General features: G+C 43.6%; 1 protein-coding gene and 1 long non-coding RNA gene across 3 annotated transcripts in view; one reads left to right on the forward strand and one right to left on the reverse strand.

The window, feature by feature from the left end:
• Window positions 1–13,776, reverse strand: part of LOC123608789 (prolyl endopeptidase) — a 120,247-nt gene that overhangs the window by 27,024 nt on the left and 79,447 nt on the right. The gene's annotated exons all lie outside the window — the stretch shown is intronic.
• LOC123608790 overlaps window positions 1–13,776 on the forward strand; it is a 42,266-nt gene that overhangs the window by 25,751 nt on the left and 2,739 nt on the right. Inside the window, exon 2 of one of the 2 annotated variants that reach the window (XR_006717441.1) lies at window positions 11,667–11,764. This is a non-coding gene — a long non-coding RNA (uncharacterized LOC123608790). Of the gene's footprint in view, window positions 1–10,751; window positions 11,765–13,776 lie in introns of those variants that run through there. The other variant, XR_006717440.1, reaches the window with a different exon arrangement.

Here is a 13,776-nt window from a genome sequence, read left to right on the forward strand (position 1 = left end):
TTTTTATTATCCCTTGTAATCAAGGTAGCGAAATACCAAAGTCGAAGGAAAATGCAAGTTTCAGATGAATAACTGAATCATGTTCGTAGAAGATCTGGAAAAGAACACTGCTGTTCTGATGATAGCATTAAGGATGGCACACAGGGAACTTGAGGACTATGAAACATCAGGGGTGTGTATAGAAAAGCTGGCTACAAAACCAGCACACTGAGGACAAAAACTTTCATCTAGTGAAGTTCTTACATTATCTCTACTGCCTAGTTACTAACACCTAAAGCCCAGGGCTGCAAGGAGACTCCTCACTCCCAGACAGCCGGGCTCAGTGGCCCCACTCACAGCCTCTTCAGTCTGCTGCTTTCCTGGCAACCTCCCTAGTCCTTAAAAGTTGTGCTCCCTTAGGTCCTCTTCCCCCTCTACATACACCGCTGGGGGTTTCAAGCTGTGCCCATGCATTCGCTGACTGCCAGCACTGCCAGGCTTCATGACTCTCCTTGACTCCTGACCCTATAGAGGGGATAAAGTCTCATCCCATTTGGATGCATACCAGACCCTGCCGGTTTTGACCTGTCTACACTTCCAGGCCCATCTCCTGCCAATAGGCTCCAACCCTGGTGCTGGCGGTGCCTCTGCTTTTGTACAAGCTCTCCTCCCTCTGGTGCCCTTCCCCTGTCTGCCCAAAGCTCCTTTCCTGGAAGCCTTCCAGGAGCAGTCTTAGATGTTCCTCCTCCTCTGGGCTCTCCCTGGACCTGGGACCACCTTTCACAGAGTTTCTCCCACCACCAAATTGCTACAAATGTTTGATCACATCCTCATTTCCCCTAGTAAATCCTATTGTTCCTTATAGTGCCAGCACTCCCGGAAACAAGGTAGCAGCTTAACAAATCTCTGTGAAATAATTATTTTCATTTACACAATCTTCTAACTTAGAAATTCCAGTTTATTTAAATTAGTATTAGTAGAACTATCACTGTCTCAGGCACCCTCTGCCTTCTATGAGGCACTGGGACTTTTGGGACCTCACTTAGGCAAACACAGGAAGGGAATACATTACAAGAAACACAAACAATGAGGACAAGAACCATACATACAAATCAATGAAACTACTGAGGACTGAAGAAGGAAAGGGAAAGTGAACGCATGAAACAAGAGGCTACTTTAGAAAACATGCTAGAAAAGCCAAAGGGAGAAAAGTAAGCTTCCAAAGTCTGAAAACATTAATTAAAAAAATCCAAAGGAAGAAAAAAATCCAAAGCAATGATCACAAACCCTCATAAAACATAGCAAGGAATTGGTCAACTGAACTTACATGTTAGTAGAATTGCTTTTTTATTGTTCAGCTTGTCTAAAAGTTTCCTGGACACTTGCAAGCAAGCAAAAAAAAACCAAAAACCAAAAAACAAACAACAACAACAACAACAACAAAAACACACACACACACACACACACAAATGTGTGCCAGGAAGATATAAAAAAAAAATTAAGTTTGATGCTCTAAAAGGAGGGGTAGTATGATTTCCTGCTTTGGTCATAGACCACGACCCAAATACACTTAAAAGACTAGATCGTACACAAATTCCATAGAAGTGCAAATGGTAATAAACATTCATTTTCTGACGCTATTTGCTGGTTTTGAATAGACAGGACCAATTACCTCTGGAAGGGAGAGGGAGATGGTCTGATAGCAATTTTACAGACAGGGAATGATCCATTCGTATAGGTTTCTGGCAGTGATAACTAGATCATTTCAGAGTGCATCATTTATCAAGGCATCTCTTATTTATCTGCCAAGTATTTATACGTATCTACTCTGCTCTGGGTTCTGGGGACACAGCAGTGGGGAAAACCACTTTCTGAAGGGAAAAAAGAGGACCACATAAATGAAAAGACAAAGCTGGATGCTGGAAGAGGGATCAGGAAGGGCCGCTATCTTACACAGGTGGGAAACCAGAAGGGATATGGGAACTGTGCAGTGGAGGAAGTGAAGGAGTGGGGGTGAGCATTCCAGGCAGAGTGAGGGGGTCAGTGTGAATGCAGCTGAGTGCTGAGCCGGAGAGGACAGGGGCCAGCCTAGGGGCGGGGGCATTACTCAAGGCTGGTCAACTAGCAGATGAACATAATCCTAAGGGAAATGCTATTTATTAAGAAGCTACGTTCTCCTATGAAACAACAGCAGTCTCTCTCTTCCTTTGGACCACTGATCTCAGAACTGGCTGCCCAGCCTGAGAACACCGACCCCAGCCATGAAGTCTGCCCGCTAATGTATCAAGAACAACATAAATCATTCCCTCAAACTGACCACACCACACATTCTCAGTACATGTACTCTGTTGACGGGAGGCTGTAACTCACAAATGTCACGGCAAGGGAAGAGTTCTGTTTTTCCAGTGACGGAAGAGCACCGTGGTAGAGGCGATCTAGCCCCAGTGTCCTCTCTCCCCGACACAGGCTGTGAATGTGGAGAGAACAGTCATGGAGGTGGGGAGGGAGACACAGCTCTCCAGCAAGATCTCTGCTTGCAAGGGTGGGTGAGGGAGGTGGCCTGAAGGGGTAGGACAAAAAGACACATGGATATGGAAGTGCTGGAGCGAGTGGATGGGGAGACTGAGGAGAATAGAGACAGGGCCCGTGCCTGCCATGCTGGGATGCAGCCCAGGGGTCACTGGTGGCCGGTGAGCCCCGTGCTGCTCGCAGCATCGCCCTGCCCTCCTAAGAATCAGCAGGGCAGACCTGCGGGACAGGACTGCACACGTCAGCCTGGAGTTATCAGCAACTCATGCCAAGTGGAAGCTCAGCTGGCAGTTCTGTACAGTGTTTTTATTAAGTAAAGTAGGATAATAAACGTTACTTAAAAAACAGTGTTTTCAGGACACAAACTGTCCTACCGTTTTGAGTCCACTAGAAAAAATAATGTCCATGGAGAAAAAAAGGTAATGAGTCACTAAGCTTTGTGTGGCTATTTATATTTTTAAACAAGATATTTGGAAAAATGAAAGCGTAGAAATAATGGAATGGATTTCTGACAGAATTTCAGGTGCTGTGGTCAAAGGATGGGGCCAGGGGCAGAGACAACCCCTGTGCTTCTCCAAGGCCCCACTCTGCCTTCTCCGGGGAGGGACATGTGATGTCACCAGGGCATGGCTATTCTCTCTGCTTCCAGCACGTGGAGGACGGCCATCACCCTCTGCTACCTCTGAAGCTGGTGCGTCCCCATCACGTGGTTGTTGGCCAATGATACGTGGCAGTGGAGGAAGGCTAAAGGGCTGCAGGGCTGGGGTGCGCTTTCTTCTGTGTCACAGGGACAGCCAATGCTTACTGGGGGAGGCTCCTCAGAGGGCCTGCAGGTGGCCCTGGCGGACAGTGTGTGGGATTTCTGACATCAGGCCTCTGAGACTGGGAAGGTGCTGGTTAACTGCAATGGCCCAGCCTATCCTGACTGATACAGAAAAGAGCAATCAGGAAAGAGCTCATTTGTAAGAAGCAGAACATTCTAAATTCTAACACTCGCTATGTGAGAGCCTTCCTGCCCCTACACTGGGTACAGGACAAAAAAAAAAAAAAAAAAAAAAGCACGTGTTTCAAAAGTTCAAAACCACTTGTTAATATTTAGTTGAAACTCAAAAATTATTTGGAAAAAAAACCCCAAAAATAGGTAAGAAGAATTCAGGTCTGAAGTGGGCTCCCAGAAGGAAAGAAAGGAGGAGCTGGTGTTTGGGAATTGCAGCTCTCATACTTCCTCTTTCTCCCTTCCTGCCCAAAGGGAAGGAAGGGCCTGCTTCCACGAAGGCCAGGCCTTCCACCGGGGCTTGGGACCTGCTCACCTTCTCAAGGAACTTGGACTCTGTGGTTGTTCCCTCCTCCTGGAGCCAACCAGCCACACACCAGAATAATCTGGTTTCTCCCCCCTTCGTAAGACAGGCCCTTGACCTCGTACACCCCTCTCAGCCCATGCAATTAAACGTCTCAAGACCATCTACACACACGGTTCCTCGCTTCCCTCTCCTCTCCTCCCTTCTCCCTGATCCTGAATTCAATGCCACAAAGGGAGGTTCCATCTTTAAAATGTCCTATGAAGTTAAAATTTGATTTTTTTGGATTGATTTGTTTTCTTAGCACAGCAGTATTCTACAGGAAGCTATTCTACAGGAAGAAAATGACAAATCTGAAAAGAAATCTGAAGGAGGATGAAGGGGGTAGGGTGTGAAGACAGAAACCACAGTTGTTAAAAGAGATGTTCAGTTAACCTCACAGGGATTATTTTTTTTTTTTAACATTTTTTTTAAGTTTTAATATGTAAGGCTTTTCAGATTACAACATTAACACAAGACTTCTAATTGGCATAATAATGCAATACAATAATGTATGAAAAGCAAAGCTAATCCCCCAATCACACCCACCCATAAGAAATCATTAAATGAACACCACGAATGTCTTCTCCCCTCTTCCTCAACACACGCCGTTCAGCCACCAGTCTGCCCCACTCTTCCAGAAAGTGTCCTTGTCAAGATCACCAATGAATCCACCTGGTCAAATCCAAGAACTCTTCTTCCTTCCTTATTTGACCAACCACACTGAGTGTCGTCTGCCACTGCCTCCTTTTAATACCCTTTCCTTGACCTCCTGGCTCCCCTGGTCTGAGGTTTGCTGGTTTTTCATGTACCTCCTTGGCTACTCCTTCTGGGGCTCCATGCTGGCTCTTCTTCCTGCAGCGTACTCCTGGCTGTGAGGCTCCTCAGGGTGCAGTCTTGAGCCTCCCTCACTCTACTCCATGTGATTCTGTCCAGATTTAAACAACACCCTTATACTGAAGATGCCCACACTTTAACTCCAACTCAGATCTCTCCTTTGAGCATGAGGCTCAAATATCCAACTCTACACTTGACATTGCCACCTGGCTGACAATGTAACATGCACCACAAACTTGACATATCCAAAATATTTTTCCTCCCAAACGTGTCCTCCCTGACCCACTGCCAACAACTTTTTGCTGCTCAGATGCAGAATCTAAGAGTATCCTTGATGTGTCCTTTTCCCTCTCCCCTCCACGTGCAATCCCTGAATGTGTCCTGTTGATTCTACCTTCCAGATGTTTTCCAAACCCACTCTTCCCCACCTCCATAGTCTCTCCTTTGGTCTAGGCCACCTTAAGCCTCCCCCAGTCTACTGCTACAGAGGTCTTCCAGCAGTCTCTGCATCCACATCTGCCCCTTGGATCTATTCTCCATAAAATGGAAGATGGCTTTCTTAAATCAGCATAGGTCACATTCCAGTGTTAAGACCCTGCAGGGACCCCCACCACACCTGGGATCCTCAACAAACCCCAACATGACCATGACCCTGTCTTCCCCCTCTCTTACCACGTATCTTCTCTCAGGTCCTCTCTGAGACCAAGTGCTTTGTTCTTAGGGTCTTCTTAGCTCTAACAACTGGGCTGCTCTACCTGAACTTCACATGGTTAGTTCCCTCCTATGTAGCCTTTATGTTTCCACTGTCCTTACTCAAGGGCACTTTGGTTGACCACTTGATTCACACTGGGCCCCTCTGTCATTCCTGGCAGCAATCCTTATTTATTTTGCTCATGGCTCTTCCCCCAAGTTAAAATCTTCACATTTATTTTCTGTTCACTTGGGTTTCTTTCTTTCTTTCTTTTTTTTTTTTTTTTTTTTTTTTTTGCCTGCACTCCTCAGAGGGGCAAAGACCACAGCTCTCCAGGTCACTGCCACATTCCTAGTGTTTAACACAATTCCTGGCACAGAGTAAGTTCTTAATAACACACAGACTGGATGAATGAGAGTGGTTCTCTTCCCCATCCCACCTCCCACACCAGTGCTGACAAATTTCTGATGGTGGGTGAGGAAGACACCCATCAGAAGCTGAAGATGTACTTGGAGGAGGAGGCAAGGTCCAGGCAGGGGAGTAGAGGTCACACCGGCAACACCCGACACTCGTGGCCCCTCCTATCTCCGAAGATTCTGAACAATGGTTCAAAGTTGGCACTTCAACAGTCAAATCTGCAGATTCTCAAGCAATGTGCCAACCACAGTTTAGAGTATTTATACTCTTCTCTGTTCTTTTCCAAATATTTAAATTAGCTATGTGCACATTAAACTTTGGAGCTGAACTAGAAATATCCTATGCAAAACACGGAAGGCTCCAAGGTCCCGATGAAGGCAGCGCATGCACAGTGACTTTTACTTGCACCCTAAATGGTTTTCTGTTTTGAGTGTCAATTTCAGAATTACCCACTACCTGATGTGGGATCAAAGAGCATATTCTCTGTTTAAAAATATGTTTGCATGCACATTAATATTTACATCTACTCAGATACATATACATGTATACAAACAAATGCAGCTGGAGGCAGGGAGGACACAGGTGTCTGCTGTTACTTAACTCAACAGAACCAACTAGCAGATGATTTTCAATGTGTTAAGAATTTATATTGGCTGTACTTATCAATACAGCTTGAGTAGACAATTTACATTTCCTTCTTTTGAGACATTAACCAAGGTAAATGACAAGGTTTCTCTGGGATCTTTATAAAGCCCCAGCATTTTATATCAATTCCTGTGTGAGACCCAGGACTGCCTACCTCAGGGGGCTCAACTGCTGGAACTGGGACAGTATGGTGATGAAGCCAGCCCAGCTTCTCAGGGCAGGGAGTACCCTGTTTAGGAGCATTGCAGCGCTGGAGACCAGAGATTAAGCTCCAGCTACGCCATCTAACTTCCCTACACTGCAGGCTCTTCATCCTGAAAACAGACATCACGAGAGTACTGATTCTCTGAAGAAATGAGATGTGCTGAGAACACGGACATACAATCTGGTATAGTGTGTGTACACATCCGTGCTATATTTCCAAGTAACAGCTGAATATCCCCTCTCCCTGTTTTTTGCTTTAGACTGAGCTTCCAAGGGCAGGGACAAGAAGAGAAGCTTCTATAGAAGTTGGGACTTAGCTGAGTACTCAAAACGTGTAGAATTTCAGACAGTGGAGTAAAGAAAATGAGCAGTGCCACAATGGAGCACAGAGGAAAGAGAGCCAAGCGGAGGAAGTACATATGGTGGTCAAGGACTTGGTTTGGAGTTGAGCCTTGATGATGCTGAGTATTTGGGAAGAGGACTTGGTGAGGCAGCACCTTAGCAGGGATGGATGAAGGAGGGCATCAAGAGTTGGGTAGAGGAGCTCACACTTGACACAATGACCAGGAATCTGTGTCTCTGTTTAGTACTCTCACAATGCCTTCCAACTGGCAATATTCTGCCATCACGTTTACCGCTATTATAACATTTCTAATCTACCACTTAAATTCAGTCAGCCCTGGGAGTGAGTAGGGAATGATCAAGTCTACTTCTCTAAACTTAGGTCGATACTTGACCCCAATCAAAAAGTTATACTTGGGGAAATGGAAAATGTCCTCCTTCTTTGTGGACCAGTGAAGTTAGGCCATAATGGTTTTTCCTCCGGGGAGATAATAGAATATCTGCAGTGCCAGGTTTATTTTTACTCACTCTATCATCCACCCGCCATCAGTGTGATGCAGGCAAAGGGGAGGGGAGGGAAGAACTGTGTAGCAGGTGGAGAGACCACCGTAAGCTCCTATGTTCTCTTCTCCCCATCTGCCTAAAAGATAGAGCACAGCAGGAAGCCAAAGAACACTTGTCTAAGTGGCAGCCTACATAAAGACATACCCCTGGGGTTTAGAAGTGATACTGTCACAGAAAAGCAGGAGAAAGATTACTCCAACCCTCTTCTATGGAGCCTTCTCAATGCAAAGAAAATCAAAGCAATTTTCAGGTTCCAGTTTCTAGACATCCACCTAATCCTCTATTAATTTTTAATCTAGCTTCACCAATTAAGAAGGCAGATATAATGGACAGACACTGGAATAGATGTACTTGTCTAAGGAAAAAAACTGAGAAGGTCATCTGCTTTGGGCATAGAAGTGTCTTTCCAGGTTCACTGCACAAGAAGCAAAGGTCCTGGGCTAGCGTGTCCAAAGGAAATCTGAGCATATTCTTCTGAATTTGAGTTAGAAGCAACCTGATGCCAGTGCTGGCATTAGGGCCAACCCTGAATAAGATCTTGGGGGAAGTCCAGCAGAGATAAGAGGACAAAAGCAAAACCATACACACTTCAAGTTTTATTTCACTTTAGAACATACTTTAAATGGAGTTTCAAGCTGCAGTATGGTGAGCAACATTTAAGACTTACATAAAACTCCTCAGATTAAAATACAAATGTATGTATGTATGTATATGTGTATATACATTATATATACGTATATTTATATATATATATATATGATACAAATAGATAAGGAAATTAGAATGTCAATTAACATGCAGTGAGAGATTAGAAGTGAACACTAAGATAAATTGTAATATTTATAAGTGATTTTAAACATATATTTATGGGCCCTTAGTGTCTTCCCTTTTACATAGAGAGTATTTTTATCGTTCAACCCGCGCCACAAGAGTCTACAAAGTAGTCGCTGGATACTTACATGATGTAGAAACATACTTTTAGAGGTAAGGGGGCATAGGAATTTAGAAACCTTTTAGTCTATTTTAGTTGCAAAAAAAACCAAAAAAAAAAAAAAAAAAAAAAAACCAACAACAACAATTGAGCTACAGAGAGTGCATCTAATTTATCCTGATAACAAAATGTGCAGATTAGCACAGTTGTGGAGTTCTGCCTTCTAGTCTTAGCTCTGTCAATTATTTACGGTGTTACTTTTGTTCAAACACATTGACTTTTAGTTTCCTCATCTCTAAAATGAGAGGTCTCAATTATATGAACCCTAATGTAAATGCAATTGAAAGGCATACAACTTTGTCCACAGCCCAAAACACATTAGTGGAAGAACAGACCACCTAGCAAAAGCAAAGAGGCAGCTATGAAATTAGAGACTTGACTCCTCCCCAAAGGCTGATCTGTGATGTGCAGGTCCTACTGAGCAGGTCCTACAAGGATGGCTTGTGCCCACATCCTTCATAGGAGGATGGTTAGGATTTGGTTTTCCCAGTCAAAAAGATAATGCTAGCATGGAGTCAAACCTCTGGAGAGTCATCTGGCCCCCAGCTTACCTGGCTTCCTCATCCTGCCACAGAGATAACCCCTGACACTTCATCTTGATTCTAATTCCCAAGAGTCTTATCTCCCCTTGCGTTACAATTGTGCTAGAGTCAAGACCAGAGTTCAGGAAGTACATATACTCATGTTCTGGAAGCAATATTAAAGGTCTTTCTTCCTGGGAGAAGAGCATCTTTAAAGGGTGCTTCTCTCTTTGTAGAGCGTGATTTCTGCTGTCCATAATTACATTTGAATATGGACCCTTTTCAAAAGTCTTTGTTTTTCGAATCCTGACCCCGAGGTTTAGGTACCTGGCCAGCAGGTGGCGTTTAGGTTCCTTGGTCTCAGGGTCCAGACCAAAAATTTATGCTGAGGGCCTATTTTGTCTTGTGTGACAGACTGCTACTTGTTCCTCAATATCTATTCTCCTGTTTCTTCAAAAAAAGGCCCCAATTTTTAGCTGCACACATTTCTTTCCTGGGACTAAAACAACATCTTTAAACCTCCTTGTGATACACGTGGCCACACGAGTACTTTTTCACCAATAAGACAAAAGCAGACATAACACATGTCACCGTTAGCACACATGCTTATAAGACAGCTGGCATGTACCTTCCGTCCCCCTTCTTCTTCTTCCCTACTGCTGCCTTCCTGTTGGCTAGAAAGTAGACATTAATATGGCTGGATGGCCAGCAGCGTTCAAGGACCACGAAGTGATGCTGGAAACAGAAGCCACATGTGACAAAGCAGCAAGAGAGGAGGAGCTTGGATTCCTCACACCTCAGATGCCATGTCAGCCCTGGACTGACTCCTCCTGCACTTCTTTTATGTGAGAGGGAAACACACATCTCTCTTCTTTAAGCCATGGTTATTTTGATTTCTCCTGCCGCTCACAGCTGAATCTAATCTGAATAACATGAGATTCAGATTCATTTTTAAAAACAATTAAAATGACAAAGGTAAGTGCCATTAGCACATATGCCGTGATTCATAGATGATACCATGCTATTGATTTAGCGCTAATAAGAAGGAAGTTACTTGCTACTTTGTTTTCTATAAGATAATGAAATAGGACATTCTTTTGGCAATCTAACTGCTAGCAGTAGCCTGGAATCTACCCACCTGCACATGAGCAAACTTTTAGGGATCTCAAAAGCCATGACTCTTAGAACAATGTAAACAAAATGTGAATCTACTTAAGTGGCTTTATTACATATAATAGCAAACTCAGTATTATCTGTAGATATCTGATATATTACAAATTGTGTATGTACTAAGGATGAACAAATCTCCAGAGTATAGTCATGACCTATGGTACTGAGTTTACACGTAGCCTAATCCCTGACATTTAGGGCCTCTAATACAACATTACTAAAGAACAATAAACCTAGATGGCCTTCCAGAAGCAAATCTGAGCCATTCAAATTAAATCAACACCTGTTCACCTCATTAATATCTCGGCAAAATAAGCTGAGCAAACACCCCTGATGCGGAGTCATCACCACGTCCCTGAGAAGAACCAACCAATAGGGCTTCCTTTTCCTGGTTGCCCATGCTTTAAGTCACCAGGGTGGGTGCAGCTGTTTTCCTGGTCCCCATCTCAATGCAAATCCCATTTCCTCAGAGTGAAGTTCAGAGAAGCTCTGAGCAAGGCCAGCACAGGCTTCGCTTTCACCCACGTTGCCCTAGTGAAGCCCCACAGAAGGCTCAAGAAACCTCCCCAGGCCTCTCCTTACGGGACTGGCTGCTCAGTTCTCAAAGCCACCTTGTGATTTCTACTGAAAGAGGGTTACATAATGGCAGGTCGCTATACAGTAATGTCCTCTTAAAAAAACATGGAAGGGGATTTATTTACGGTGGTATGGGGACTGCAGGAGCTATTGACTTGGGCCCCGGAACTTATTTCTGTATTATAAGGTAACAAGGAAGCAAACTCTTTATCACCCGTTACAAATTACTTTAACACAGCTGATACCAGAAGGGGAAAGAGACACACACACAGTACCCTCAGAATGTGAACATTATGCCCTCTGTCCAGAATGCCGGCATGACAGAGATCTAGAAGGGTGGGGATCTGTTCATGCAAGAATATCCCACTGCGAAGCTAACATCACACAGAACCTTGATGCACAGGCGCTAAATCATCACCAACAACTGGTTTGACTTAAAGCAGTTTCCTAATCACACACAAGCACAGTGACCTCTCAAAAAGTTCTTTATGAAAATGCTCCCCCACTCACTCTTCCCTGACATTTCTGAAGATTTCTGATCAATACCTAACTGTGAGAACACAGCACTAGAGAAAAACATCATCGCCAGTCCAGTGGTCAGCTCACTGAGGACGCGGATGAGTCAATATTCAAAAACTGTGATGCACCATGCGCTTAGCGTGGAACTTAACAAATGTTCAAAGACTAATTAACGTTCTGAGCACGTATTCTCTGAATGGCAAAGTCTGTATATGCTAGCAACCACAAATCAGTGATCACCAAGGTTAGAAAAATCTACACTGAAGAAAAAAATTCCCAGTCCTTCTACCCCAAGGAGTCTTGGTAAACCCAAAGAATTATTTAATTTTAACATTTCTTTTCAGTTACACAGCAAACCACCTTTGGGATGTTCCTGATGTTTCATATGCATTACTTCAGGTAAACCTCAGAAAAGTCCCTACTAAGCACCAGACAACAGGAAGTAAGATAATTCAATCTGTTAAATACTTAGAATTCTTACTATTTTCCTACTATATTGTTTGCTTTCACCCATAAAATTGGACCTTCCTTCCAATGTTTTGTCTTTTATGAAATGCAGAAACTGTTGATAATGGAGCTTATTCACAGTACACTCAGTTCACTGTTCTTTTTCAGGTCTGTAAATTTTGTCTTTTATTTGGGGAGGAAAAAGGCCAATCTCTCAGCTGGCTGGGCAAAAATGAGATACTGAGAAACCAAAAGGTGCATCTTGCTACACTACGTATTATGCCACGTTCAACCACAGGGCAAACACTATTCCATCCACAGGTGACAAAAGGCAACCTCACTGCAGAGGATACTGAGAGCATGATTTCCTTCTTTAATTTGCTGTAAAATTATGAAAGTAACCTGCAACAAAAAGGCGGAGGCAGTGTCTGAATGAGGGTGGTGGTAAAACTGGTCAGGAGTGTCCTGGGGAACTGGGAATCATGGAAGCACCAATCCTTCAAAGCCCTACCCAATGTCCACCCCTCCCCTGAAGACATCCTCCTCTGCCCAGCCAGGGTGGTCTTTAACACTGCAGCACTGACCGAAGGCTGCACCTTCCCCTTGCTCACTGAGAGAAGATGTCTGACCTTTCAGATTTATGTGTCTCAACTCTCTGTTGAGTTATAGTCTGACTGTAAATTTCCTGGGACAATGCCTTGTGTCTAGAAGTTTTCTGTATTCAAACAGTACCACCAGCATTGAAGGTCATGTCATACTTGCTGACAGACTAAATTTAACTACCACCTCCCTATTACCTCACTTTTGTTTAAAATGAAACACATGGCTGATTATAAATGTAGACAGATTTTTTCATGCAAATCACTGATCACCAAACTTATTTTATAAATGTAATTTTTTAAAAATGTTTTCACTTTTATTTTTGAGAGAGAAAGAGACAGAGTCTGAGCAGGTGAGGGGCAGAGAGAGGGAGACACAGAATCCGAAGCAGGCTCCGGGCTCTGAGCTGTCAGCACAGAGCCTGACGTGGGGCTCGAACTCACAAACCTCAAGATCATGACCTGAGCCAAAGTCGGACCGAGCCACCTAGGGGCCCGTTATAAATGTAATTTCTAATGTTCAGTATTTCAACTTTTTTTTTTAAAGATATGGGCACAGAGGTTCTAATCAATATTATGTGGATGTGGCATTCACAAAAAAAAAAGAAAGAAAGAAAAATTCAAGATTAGTCAATTGCAGATTTGATAAATCTATCTAAAACTAAACCCCCAACTGGAAGAGAAACAGTTTTTCCAGGATCTGATTTTCAAAATTATATTTCTGATACACATCAATTTTCTACTCACAGCTGTAGTCAGAAACGGATAAAGGCTGTAACAGACAGCAGCTTTGTTCTATGTCTGTTAGCAAAATACGACACCATATGGTCAACCCCACTCCCTGTCCAAATTCAAGATGGGTCCTGAGTAAATATATAGCAAACACGAATCGTCCTCTGTGGGTTATATAGCCATGTGTGTCTTTGACCCTTCCTTTTTCCTAGGCTTGGTCTATCTCACCAGCTATACCACCGGGTACATGGGCAGAGTCATGACCACCGTTAACTGCATGGACCAACCATGCAGCATAATCTGTGCCACAGTCCATGCTCCAAACCATAACATACCTCACAGAATATAAGAAGGAACAAAAAACAGCCCAGGGGAGCTTTTAAAATCACGTATGGAATAAATACAAACAGTAGACTCAAGAGGAATCAAAAGTGACATTACCCTAAAGTGACTAAAAACAAAAAGATTTTTTTTTTTTCTTCAAAATGCTGTGGTTTTTATTACACACCATCAGGATGTTTTCCATTCATGTACAAATCCCCCTCTAGGGCCTGTTTTTACAACGGTGGGTCATTGTTGGCAACACCACTGAGAGCCTAATCACAGTGTGAGAACATCTGTCACGCTCCCATTTCATGTCAAAGCTCTGCTGATACACTTGAATCTAAACCACCGC

Source organism: Leopardus geoffroyi, chromosome B2 (assembly GCF_018350155.1).
Source record: "Leopardus geoffroyi isolate Oge1 chromosome B2, O.geoffroyi_Oge1_pat1.0, whole genome shotgun sequence".
NCBI lineage: Eukaryota > Metazoa > Chordata > Mammalia > Carnivora > Felidae > Leopardus > Leopardus geoffroyi.